This window comes from Nerophis ophidion, linkage group LG07 (assembly GCF_033978795.1).
Source record: "Nerophis ophidion isolate RoL-2023_Sa linkage group LG07, RoL_Noph_v1.0, whole genome shotgun sequence".
Taxonomy (NCBI): domain Eukaryota; kingdom Metazoa; phylum Chordata; class Actinopteri; order Syngnathiformes; family Syngnathidae; genus Nerophis; species Nerophis ophidion.
The window spans coordinates 50,201,297-50,213,313 of NC_084617.1; the positions used below are offsets into that span (position 1 = coordinate 50,201,297).

General features: G+C 41.8%; 1 long non-coding RNA gene across 1 annotated transcript; it reads left to right on the forward strand.

Moving 5' to 3' along the window:
- The first annotated feature begins 1,488 nt into the window (after window positions 1-1,488).
- Window positions 1,489-2,661, forward strand: LOC133555704 (uncharacterized). Its single transcript, XR_009807381.1, has 3 exons — window positions 1,489-2,057; window positions 2,143-2,200; window positions 2,453-2,661. It is a non-coding gene; the product is annotated as an uncharacterized LOC133555704 (long non-coding RNA).
- Window positions 2,662-12,017: the final 9,356 nt, after the last annotated feature.

A 12,017-nucleotide genomic window follows, 5' to 3' on the forward strand; every position in this document is an offset into this window, starting at 1 on the left:
ATTTTTTAGAATAAATCATGTTTTTACCTGAACGCTTGTCCGTCTGCATTCCTGGGAGAATGACCCCGCACAAAAATGCGACCCAAACGTGACAAACATAGTGAAGTGAAGTGAACAATACTCATATAGCGCTTTTTCTCTGGTGACTCTAGTGATTATCTCAGCTACAATCGGGCGGAAGGCGGTGTACACCCTGGACAAGTCGCCACCTCATCGCAGGGCCAAGACAGATAGACACACAACATTCACACTCACATTCACACACTAGGGCCAGTTTAGTGTTGCCAATCAACCTATCCCCAGGTGCATGTCTTTGGGAGTGGGAGGAAGCCGGAGTAACTGGAGGGAACCCACGCATTCACGGGGAGGACATGCAAACTCCACACAGAAAGATCCCGAGCCCGGGATTGAACCCAGGGCTACTCAGGACCTTCGTATTGTGAGGCAGACGCACTAACCCCTCTGCCACCGTGAAGCCCAAGAATAGAAATATCAAAACTAAAATAAAAAAATTAAAAACAAATTAAAACAAACAAAATAAACAATATGTCTTCTTGCCCAGAAAGATAGGAAATACTTATGGACACATTTTATCTTTGTTGTAAACCATGTGGCTTCATTTTCTCTGGTAAAATGACATGGCTACATGGGCGGGGTTGAGGTGGGAGGGGATAGGGGGTGGTGGGGGCGTATATTGTAGCGTCCCGGAAGAGTTAGTGCTGCAAGGGATTCTGGGTATTTGTTCTGTTGTGTTTATGTCGTGTTACGGTGCGGATGTTCTCCCGAAATGTGTTTGTCATTCTTGTTTGGGGTGGGTTCACAGTGTAGCGCATATTTGTAAAAGTGTTAATGTTGTTTTCACGGCCACCCTCAGTGTGATCTGTATGGCTGTTGATCAAGTATGCATGGCATTCACTTGTGTGTGTGAAAAGCCGTAGATATTACGTGATTGGGAAGGCACGCAAAGGCAGTGCCTTTACGGTTTATTGGCGATCTGTACTTCTCCCTACATTCCATGTACCACTCCGTACAGCGGCGTTTTAAAAAGTCATACATTTAAATTCTTGAAACCAATACCGATAATTTCCGATATTACATTTTAAAGCATTTTTTTGTCCGCTAATATCGGCAGTCCGATTTTATCGGACATCTCTAAGCAAGACTGCTTACTCTACCACTACCTTATTTATACACTTAGGTGAGCTTGCCCGCCAATCTAGAAAAAAACTAGTTATTTTTTTCATGTGACAATTTTAGTCATGTATTATTTGAGAAAAATGCTACATTTCAGCTAAAACAATAACACACAATAGGGTTTCGTGTGAAATGTACTTATTGAATTGTAATGTTACACAGAGCCCCTCGGTGGTGGTTTAAGGAAATCATTTCAGTTAGAAACGCCCCCATTTTCTATTCGCTGTCAATGTCACCTGATAAAGGTCAAAAGTCAGAGCAGCCATCTTGTTTTTTCCATTGTTGTGTGAGACAATGGCTGTGTCCCAATTCAGGGTCTGCATCCTTCGGAGGACCCGGCCTGCGTAGCATCAGAAGGCTGGACCTTCGCAGGCACCTCCGAAGGATGCATCACCCGTTGTTATATGGGACAGTCTAGCCTGCGGAGGATACTTACATTTGAAGGTGTATTCGCTGCCGCTGACAGTGCGGCTGCTTGTATTTGCCGCCATTGTCAAAAACATCCGGGTTTAAGAAAGGCGCGTAAACCATCTTGGGATATGGGAGACCACGAAGGATTGTCGCGGTGCATCCTCCGAATACAGGGAAAAAAAGGGCGCATTCGTCGGCTGCAATTGGAGGAGCGAATTGGGACAGCCTTCCTTCAGCGTTGTGATGTAAGCGGCCTTTAAATTCGCCCTTCGAAGGATGCAGACCCTGAATTGGACACAGCCAATGTGCTACAAATATTTCCCTCTGAAGGTTTGCATCATCGTTGTTGAGCTTTGAAGAAGTTTTGTTTGTAAGACTATCCAATTGTCGAAGTTGCCCTCTAGTGGGTTATTCAGACCACCACACACTGCCAAGAGAGCCCGGGATTCTGGGTATACCACTGTTTTATTTTTCCTCCAATCGTGCAAAGTCTTTCGCTTTTCAGCAAAGTGTCTTTTCTGTGTCTGTGTCTCTCAGTAGCACATCCAACTCCAACTACTCGTCTTATCACGGCTGCTGCTAATAAAGGCGACAGGTGATTAGATAACAAGGCCCACCTGGGCCATCCATGCACCCCGTTCCGCAGCAGACCCGAAGGCCACTCTCCCCTCCACACCAATATATTATGTTTGCGCAAGTTCATTAATGGTGTATACTTGATACAATATATAAGCTAATGTTAAAGGTTAACATTCCAGTCTGTAAGCTACATAACTGGTCATTTTGCTATGTATTTTGATTTGAATGCGAACATTGATCACACACAAGTCTTTTGTATGTCTTCCAGTTTCACAATACGAGTCTTCTGGCGTGTAAACTTTGTGACCAAGACCAACAGTACACAGTCTTCTAAAATACTTCGTCTACGTCTACGTCATCAAAGACTAATGTTTACCTATCCGTCACTTTGTGCATGGAGTGCAGGTCTTCTTGTGAATTTAGTTTATGAGATGCTCAGCAATAATAATTAATAAAAGTGCTTTCAAGACAACTTCAAAGATGTGTTGTCTGCTACACTTTATATTTTACCGGTAAAATTTACTGTCATTTTAGTCGACTAAAACTGGACTGAAACTACATTAATTTAAATGACTCAAATATGACCAAAACTAAAATACATAGGGTCAAAATACTATAACTAAAAACATCCGTCAAAACAAACACTGTGGCCAAGTCTCACACTTTTTAATGCCACACACCACACTTGACATTCCTCAAGTTTATATTTCCTCAATCTCTTTGTTTAATGATAATTAAGTATGGCTTTCGCGGCGAGCCATGATTGATCAAACTTATCAGTGCCCTGAGCCTATGGACGCAACACAAGGCAAGTCTTGGCCAAGTTTTGGCCTGACTTCGTTGCAGAGAGGACGCTGTCATTGCTACGATCCATGAGCGTATCAACATGAATCTTTTGGTGGTAAGGCATGGTCTGATTTGTGGCTGGATCGAGATGGAAGGGGTTAGTGGCAGGATGTGGCTCGTGTGACTTCTTTCCGGCAGTAAAAACCAATGGTGGTCATCCAAGCTAAAATGGCTTGAGTAAGATAATTTGGAGTAGGGTATCATATTCACACTTTATTTCTGAGAGTGACAGTAATGCACAACACAAGGTTGCTTGCCAACTGCCATTCAAAGAAAGAAGAAGAAGAAAATTACACGATAGCACCAACATTTAAAACTTACTCGTTGTCATGCTTGTTAGAAGAAGGTAACACTTTTGTTCACTGTTGATCTGCTGTTTTTTCTTGAGTTTCCTCATTAGTATGTACTGTTTTATTTATTTGTTGCAACGTTGTGTAACATGTGTTCACCCCTTCCCTTGGCAAGTTCACACTTGAAAAAGAGACTCTGATGTTTGTCTTAATGTGTGTGTGTGTGTGTGTGTGTGTGTGTGTGTGTGTGTGTGTGTGTGTGTGTGTGTGTGTGTGTGTGTGTGTGTGTGTGTGTGTGTGTGTGTGTGTGTGTGTGTGTGTGTGTGTGTTTATCTACCCTTCTTGCCTTCTTGAGACACCCGACCATATGTCAACAAGCAGGTTTTGGTGAGAACATTGTGGTAATAAGTCGGCTCTTACCGTAGACATGAGCGGAGCTTGCGTCCTCCTGCAGCTGCGTGGATTCCCTCAGAAACACTGGCGGTCACCACACCCGTGGCCACACCCCTCCGACTTTCAGGTACCATATAATCTCACTAAAACACTAGTAACACAATAAGCAGATAAGGGATTTTCCAGAATTATCCTAGTAAATGTGTCTAATATCACCTGAATCGCTCCCACTGCCCTCTGTTTTTTTTTCTTTTTTCTAGTCTTTCACTCTCACTATCCTCATCCACAAATCTTTCATCCTCGCTCAAATTAATGGGGAAATTGTCCCTTTCTCGGTCCGAATTGCGCTCGCTGCTGGTGGCTATGATTGGAAACAATGTGAGGATGTGAGGAGCTCTACAACCAGCGACGTCACGCGCATATCGTCTACTACTTCTGGTAAAGGCAAGGCTTTTTTATTAGCAACCAAAAGTTGCAAACTTTATAGTTGATGTTCTCTGCTAAATACTTTCAGCAAAAATATGGCAATATCGCGATATGATCAAGTATGACACATAGAATGGACCTGCTATCCCCGTTTGAATAAGAAAATAAAAACCTATTGCGGTTGCTCTGTATTGAATTTCTTGGCGCGTTTTTTTCCAAAAAAAACCCAAATATTTAGGGGGGTTTATCCAGATATGTTTTCGGAAGCAACTGTCAGAAAGCTACTTGAAAATGATCTGTAAAACATAATCTATGTAACATTTTGACCAAAGAACCAGCATTACATCTCATGTAGACCACAAGGATGTGTTTTCAATTTCCATCCATCCATCTTCCTCCGCTTATCCGAGGTCGGGTCGCGGGGGCAGCAGCCTAAGCAGGGAAGACCAGACTTTCCTCTCCCCAGCCACTTCGTCCAGCTCTTTCGTGAGAATCCCGAGGCGTTCCCTGGCAAGCCGGCAGACATAGTCTTCCCAACGTGTCCTGGGGCTTCCCCGTGGCCTCCAACAGTTGGACATGCCCGAAACACCTCCAGAGGGAGGCATTCAGGTGGCATCCTGACCAGATGCCTGAACCACCTCAACTGGCTCCTCTCGAAGTGGAGGAGCAGCAGCTTTACTTTGAGCTCCTCGCAGATGGCAGAGCTTCTAACCCCATCTCTACGTGAGAGCTCCACCACCCGGCGGAGGAAACTCATTTCGGCCGCTTGTACCCGTGATCTTGTCCTTTCGGTCTATACCCAAAGTTCATGACCATAGGTGAGGATGGGAACATAGATTGACCGGTAAATTGACAGCTTTGCCTTCCGGCTCAGCTCCTTCTTCACCACAACAGATTGATACAGCCTCCGCATTATTGAAGACGCCGCACCGATCCGCCTGTCAATCTCACGATCCACTCTTCCCTCACTCGTGATCAAGACTCCGAGATACTTGAACTCCTCCACTTGGGGCAGGGTATCCTCCTCAACCCGGAGATAGCACTCCACCCTTTTCCGGGCGAGAACCATGGACTTGGACTTGAAGGTGCTGATTCTCATCCCAGTCGCATCACACTTTGCTGCGAACCGATCCAGTGAGAGCTGAAGATCCTGGCCAGATGAAGCCATCAGGACCACATCATCTGCAAAAAGCAGAGACCTAATCCTGCAGCCTCCAAACCGGATCCCCTCAACGCCCTGACTTCGCCTACAAATTCTGTCCATAAAAGTTATGAACAGAATCGGTGACAAAGGGCAGCCTTGGCGGAGTCCACCCCTCACTGGAAACAGGTCCAACTTACTCGCATTTTATTGCCTTTTTACTGTTTTCAATTTAGAAAAAAAATTTAGAATAACTCCTTTTATGCACCGTATAATCCGGTGCGTTTTATATATGAAAAAGGATTGAAAATAGACCATTCATCGGCAGTGCACCTTATAATCCAATGCGCCCAATGATCTGGAAAATACGGTCATTGGGTAGATTGAGTTACTAACTATCTGCGTTGCATGTTGGCTTTATGTTGTTTCATGTTTGCTTCACTTTGGATGTGAAGCTTGCGTTTGCTTTTGTGCACTTCCCTGTTGTACTAATATTGCCATAATTAAAAGACTCTTACCTGCATGTTGTCCTCCTGTCCATGTATCCTAAGTTTCACAACCACCACATAGACGCGTGTTTGTGACAGCACCCTGATTTGGAAGAAACACTAAACAAACATCATTCCTTTAAAGGGGAACATTATCACCAGACCTATGTAAGCGTCAATATATACCTTGATGGTGCAGAAAAAAGACCATATAATTTTTAAACCGATTTCCGAACTCTAAATGGGTGAATTCTGGCAAATTAAATGCCTTTCTGTTTATCGCTCTGTGGCGATGATGCCAGAATGTGACGTCGCTGAGGTAATACAGCCGCCATTTTCATTTTCAACACATTGTAAACATTGGGTCTCAGCTCTGTTATTTTCCGTTTTTTCAACTATTTTTTGGAACCTTGGAGACATCATGCCTCGTCGGTGTGTTGTCGGAGGGTGTAACAACACTAACAGGGAGGGATTCAAGTTGCACCACTGGCCCGAAGATGCGAAAGTGTCTGCCGCCGGACCCTCATTGAATGTGCGGGAGTGTCTGCACATTTTACCGGCGATGACGGACATGGCATTGAGATGTATGGATAACCTGCAGATGCATTTGCAACGATAAAGTCAACAAAATCACAAAGGTGAGTTTTTTTGATGTTGTTGACTTATGTGCTAATCAGACATATTTGGTCGCGGCATGACTGCCAGCTAATCGATGCTAACATGCTACACTAATCAATGCTAACATGCTATTTACCGGCGGTGCTAAAGCAGACATGGCACAGAGATGTATGGATAACCTGCAGATGCATTTGCAACGATAAAGTCAACAAAAAGACAAAGGTGAGTTTTGTTGATGTTGACTGCCTGCTAATCGATGCTAACATGCTATTTACCGGCGGTGCTAAAGCAGACATGGCACAGAGTTGTATGGATAACCTGCAGATGCATTTGCAACTATATTACGTTTCCTTCCACCCACATTTAATGCGAAAAAAACACTTACCAATCGACGGATTTAAGTTGCTCCAGTGTCACAAGATGCGAAAGTCCTGATCGTTTGGTCCGCACATTTTACCGGCGATGCTAACGCAGCTATTCGGCCATGCTATGGCTATGAATAGCGTCAATAGCTATTCGCTCAATAGCTTCAGTTTCTTCTTCAATACTTTCATACTCCAACCATCCGTTTCAATACATGCGTAATCTGTTGAATCGCTTAAACCGCTGAAATCCGAGTCTGAATCCGAGCTGATGTCACCATATCTTGCTGTGGTATTCGCAATTGTTTGTCTACATTGGCAGTACTGTATGGCGTCACAGGGAAATGGATAGTCGCATCGCAAATAGCGAAAATCAAGCACTTTAAAGCTTTTTTTAGGGATATTCCAAGACCGGTAAAAATTTTTAAAAAACTTCCAAAAATACAACAAGCCACTGGGAACTGATTTTTATTGTTTTTAACCCTTTTGAAATTGTGATAATGTTCCCCTTTAAACTGATCAGACATTACAAACAAGGACAAGGTCCTAAGTCTTTGTTTACTATTTTGTTTTCCGTACAACATGTCCTCTTTATTGCACCCATGCACAGTCCTGCTCTCAGCCAGTGTTCACTTGTCATCATGTTGGCTCACTTGTGCTTAGGTCTGCTGGCTCTCTGTTCTGTGACTACTGCGTCAGATCCCACCTGTGAGGAGCTCAGAGCTCCTTTGGAGGATCGCAGCCTGGTGTTTCATCTAAGTTGTATCTGCTTTCCATGGCTTATAAAGAACCCTGTCCCTGAAAACATACTTTGTGAATTTGTTGCTTTATGTGTCCATAGCTATCTGGAAAATGGATTTTTCATCTTGGAACATCAGACAATGACCATTTCACTGAAGGCCTTAAAAATACCACCAGCTCCAGGGTTGAATTCTTACCTGGGCCCAAAAGTGACACATACTACAATGTTTGGCAAAAACAAAGCATAATCATTTCATTCACTCTGATTTAATATTTTTGAAGAAAAAAATGGATCACACAATAATAACAATGATTTGACCTTTTCTTTACAAGGGCTGAAGAATGCACTTCTGAAAATCTGACTTCAACTTTTACAAGTGCTACAGCAGTTGTATGTAAGTATATGCTAAGAGATCTGTTACAGAGTTGTGTGACATGTATTTGCCTCTTTTGTCATTTGAAATTATTGATAATGTGGTGATCAGTGCTCCTTTTTAGTTGTGACTTTCCCCCCAAAACTATTTCCATTTCCTAAAATGCAATTCAATGCATTAGTTTTTTAAGGAACTTTCAAATTTGGAAAATCATTTTTAAACAGGTTTCACGAGCCAGTTGTATAGAATAGAACAGCATAAACAATTACTTTCATAAAATATAATAATTATCGGCCGTCAAACCACAACTGGTAGACATAGTGTTGACCTCAATTCAAGTATTTTCTTCACTTTGTTACCGGGTTTGCTTCTAGCAATGATGGTACTGGCCCCTGGGCTTCTGTAAAGCTGGAAGATTTGTTTTTCTGTCATTTACCTATGTAAGTTATAAGAAACGTCATAAATGTTAATGTAAAAATTAAGAATGTGTAGGACTCCCTACAATCCCTATCAAAAATGCAAAATGGTTCGATGCACCTGGTTAGCAGTAAACCTAACTTGGAACATTTGACTCAACACGGACGAAAGGTTAACAACGCTCACCTTTAAGCATTCACACACAGCACCAGCATTTTGATCAAGGTTGAGGTGATGGAAAGAGGGTAAAAATAAAATAAATCTATATGTGTATATATATATATATATATATATATATATATATATATATATATATATATATATATATATATATATATATATATATATATATATTACTCCTAACCCACAGCTCACTACCTTGCAGTCAGCATGGGATTTGATAACTGTTGGTGTGACTATTAATTGACCAGTAACCACCCTGTACCTGGGAAGCAGTACATGATGAATGCATGGCTACATATCGAATAGGAAAAAGCTATGTACAAGTTACACTTATACTGGCATTGCACACAACTGTGGTACACTCAAGAGCCCTTGATTTTTGTTAGAAAAAGACAGAAACTAGTTTTTTTTTAAGTTAGGGGCAGACTCAAACCCCACGAGATGCGCTTATAATAATATAACAACAATAATGCATTATTATCAATTGTATTATCTACTGATGGTGATCATGTATCAGTTAAAGGCCTACTGAAACCCACTACTACCGACCACGCAGTCTGATAGTTTATATATCAATGATGAAATATTAACATTGCAACACATGCCAATTTTTAGTTTATTTAATTGCAATTTTAAATTTCCCGCAAAGTGTCCTGTTGAAAACGTCGCGGTATGATGTCGCGTATGATGACGCGTGCGTTTGACGTCACCTGTTGTACCGGACATTATTTTTCCAGCCTAATCCAAGCTATAAATAGTCTGCTTTATTCGCATAATTAAACAGTATTCTGGACATCTGTGTTGCTGAATCTTTTGCAATTTGTTCAATTATTAATGGAGAAGTCAAAGTAGAAAGATGGAGGTGGGAAGCAGTGTATTGCAGCTGCTTTTAGCAACACAAACACAGCCGGTGTTTCCCTGTTTAAAATTCCTGAAGGTGAAGCTTTACTATGGAACAGAGCGGTCAAGAAAAACATGGTTCCCGACCACATGTCAACTGGCTTCCCTCAGAAACACTGGCGGTCACCACAACTGTGGCCACACCCCTCTGACTTTCAGGTACCATATAATCTCACTAAAACACTAGTAACACAATAAGCAGATAAGGGATTTTCCAGAATTATCCTAGTAAATGTGTCTAATAACATCTGAATCGCTCCCACTGCCCTCGGCTTTTTTTTTTTTCTAGTCCTTCACTCTTATTATCCTCATCCACGAATCTTTCATCCTCGCTCAAATTAATGGAGAAATTGTCGCTTTCTCGGTCCGAATCGCACTTGCTGCTGCTGGCTATGATTGTAAACAATGTGAGGATGTGAGGAGCCCTACAACCAGTGACGTCACGCGCACATCGTCTGCTACTTCTGGTAAAGGCAACGCTTTTTTTATTAGCGACCAAAAGTTGCGAACTTTATCGTGGATGTTCTCTACTAAATCCTTTCAGCAAAAATATGGCAATATCGCGAGATGATCAAGTATGACACATAGAATGGAACTGCTATCCCCGTTTGAATAAGAAAATCTCATTTCAGTAGGCATTTTAATATCTAGTTTGCACTCTGAAGTAAAGAAAAAAAGAATTAAAGATCGTACCTAAGTGAATAATGCCATATTTTATGTTCATAAAATATAAAAACCTATTGCGGTGGCTCTTTATTGAATTTCTTGGCGCGTTTTTTTCCCCCCCAAAAAAACTAAATATTTAGGGGGGTTTATCAAGATATGTTTAAAAAAAAAAAAAAAAGATATGTTTTAGACATATTAATTCCATCTTTGAAAAGTAAAAAAACTTACTGAAATTATTTTTAGTACATGTTAACACACCAAGTGTGTGTGGGCCAGTGACTCTATGTTTCGAGTGGGATGGGGTCCCTTTTGGAGTCTTGTGTATGGGGTCCCAGAATTTGGTGCTACAACCCTGCCTGTCAGTGAAAGAAAGTGACAGTGTTATTACTCCTAACCCACAGCTCACTACCTTGCAGTCAGCATGGGATTTGATAACTGTTGGTGTGACTATTAATTGACCAGTAACCACCCTGTACCTGGGAAGCAGTACATGATGAATGCATGGCTACATATCGAATGACACTAGTTCTTAAAAAATGTTTTAATTCGTACAGCCACGTTTTATATCCCTAGTGAAGAACATTCTGAGCAATTCCTGAAGTCATGCCCTGACTGCTTGTTCATCGTCGATCACATGTCAGTAAAGACTCCTGAAGGGGAAATCAGAAAAGGCAGATACCTGTACCTCTTAAGTAAGTCTACATGTTCCTCTTACTCTTCACTGCACCCTGAATTAGTCTTACTTCCAAGACACTGTGCTTGATAAAGACTTCAATGGAGTTCATTGTGAGATCACTCATCTCTGTATGCAACAGCAAGGACCGGAACACTGGATCTTGTCAAGAAGCAGATCACATGCCTCAATTTCACTAAACATTTATACTTTACAAACACCACTGGTAAGATGCTTGCTATTCTGTCTTACTTAGACATAATCACACATGGTCTGTCATGCTCCTCTTCTCCTCCAGATCTGTGTCCAGAAGAGGGTCAACATTAGAACAGAACTTCCTAGCGACGAAGACTGACAGTCACCTTCACATCACGTTTGTCCTTAGACTTCCTGCATGAAACACTGCAAACGTTTACCACAGATGTGTGCGTTGTATGTAGACTATACTTTGAGTTCCATACGCTTCATAATATTCTAGTACAGCAAAATAAATGCATCGTCGTCGACCCTTGGCCCATTCCGTAGCTAATGGCGTCCATTACTGTTAAGCCACAGTCTCCAAAACAGCTAGCAGAAATGCAAAAAAAGGGGGAACCTTATGGAAATTTCAGATCCAAAACCATAGCAAGTCGTTCTGCGCCAGACCAGACAATCGTACCTTTAATCGCCGTGAGACGACATCGTTGGAGCAAACGCTGAGCGTGCTTTGCTGCTTGGAGTGAGGGGAAGCTTCACGTCCATGTTTGAATTACAGTTAAATGAATTGAAGACATAAACTGTAGATCGTTACTCCAACTGTAATAGTACGATGGAATAAACGCTCTGCAGAAACCAGGAAGGTAGTCACTTTTATCTGAGATTCTCGCCAAAACATGTTTAGTCTTTTCTCATACCCATACAATTGGCAGCTTCACAATAATAGCGCTACGCTTCACATCCGGTCGAACTAACAAAACAACGAAAAATCGTCCCAAAATATGATCATGCTGTAATATTCTGTGATATTTCTACCAAAATAAATGCTCTCTGCCAGATTGAAAGGAAGTGCATTGTAATTGCAGTGGCGATATGAAAGAGGTAGATTGTTCGAACAAACTTGTCTTCGTCTTCGCTACCACTGAGACTCGGTTTAATACTGCAGGCATGTGTGTCACTGCCCTCTGCAGCACACGTCAGGTAATTACAATGCACTACTGAATATTACCATCGCTATGGTATATTCTTTCATCACCAATTCTGATTGATTGTCCGCAAATGTGGAATGTTTAAAAGGCTCAGTACCACAGTTCAATAATAAATAGGTAGAGAAAGTTCA